Source organism: Dipodomys spectabilis, unplaced genomic scaffold, assembly GCF_019054845.1.
Source record: "Dipodomys spectabilis isolate Male_0828 unplaced genomic scaffold, ASM1905484v1 ptg000163l, whole genome shotgun sequence".
Classification (NCBI taxonomy): domain Eukaryota; kingdom Metazoa; phylum Chordata; class Mammalia; order Rodentia; family Heteromyidae; genus Dipodomys; species Dipodomys spectabilis.
In genome coordinates, this window is record NW_024870840.1 from 19,587,469 (window position 1) to 19,588,590 (window position 1,122).

Consider the following 1,122-nt stretch of genomic DNA (forward strand, 5'->3'; position numbering starts at 1 on the left):
ACAAAAAATATCTTGCTTAGTTTTCAGATCACACTAATTTGCACAAGTGGATGTGATCGGAGGTAGAGAGTTGCTGTTTCCGTCTTTTTACTTTTTTCTGAACAACACAGCTTATGAGGAGTGTTAAGACTTAAAGCAAAGAAAATACAGTACCTATGTGATTTTAATCAAGCTAGTTGTTAACAGAGTTTAGATCCATATTCCTAACTGCAGTTTTCCATGCTTCATTTTCCTGGATCTATCCTGAAAACCTGGCACCCTTTATGCCTGCCTGGGCACCTTGAGTGCTGGCTGTCAGTTTCTTCCAGCCCAGTATTGACAGTTGGCTGGGAATCAGGCAAAGTTAACTCCAACATGTCTAGGTGCAAAATTCACAACGTGTCCTAAGAAAACAATGAAGTCCAGAAGGCATGGTGGAGTGGGCCACTTCTCCTCCCCTCCCTGCCCTTCCCCTGCTTTCTCCTTCCTTCCCCTCCTCACCCACTGGCTCCTTTTACAATTGGCTGCATGGGTTTGTGAAGCACTGGAAGGGGCCAAGCTCAGGCTGGACCAGAAGGACAAGGGCTTTTGCTTAGTTCCTCCACACACAGACAGCTGAGGATGAGACCCAACCAGGTCTCCATGCCACGAGGACATGAGAGTATGGGACCAGGCCTCGCTGGTGGGGGCATTCAGAAGTTCCTTTCCTTTATCTGCCGTGTGTGTGTGTGTGTGTGTGTGTGTGTGTGTGTGTGTGTGTGTGTGTGTGTGTGTGTGTGTGTGTGTGTGTGTGTGTGTGTGTGTGTGTGTGTGTGTGTGTGTGAAGGGTCTGAGGCCTAGTGAGAGGACTTAAACTTAGGGCGTAGGCATTGCCCCTTAGCTTTTGCTTTCAAAGCTGGCAGCTAGCATTCTACCATTTGAACCACAGATCCACTTCCAGCTTTTTGGTAGGTTTTTTTGTTCATTTGTTTTTTGAGATAAGAGTCTTACAGACTTTCCTGCCCCGGCTGGCTTTGAACCACAATCTTCAGCTCTCAGCCTTCTGAGTAGCTAGGATGACAGTCCTGAGCCACCTGTTCCTACCTTCCAACTTTTACTTACCTTGACATTGCTGGAGATGGAGCCGAGGACCTGGCATACAGA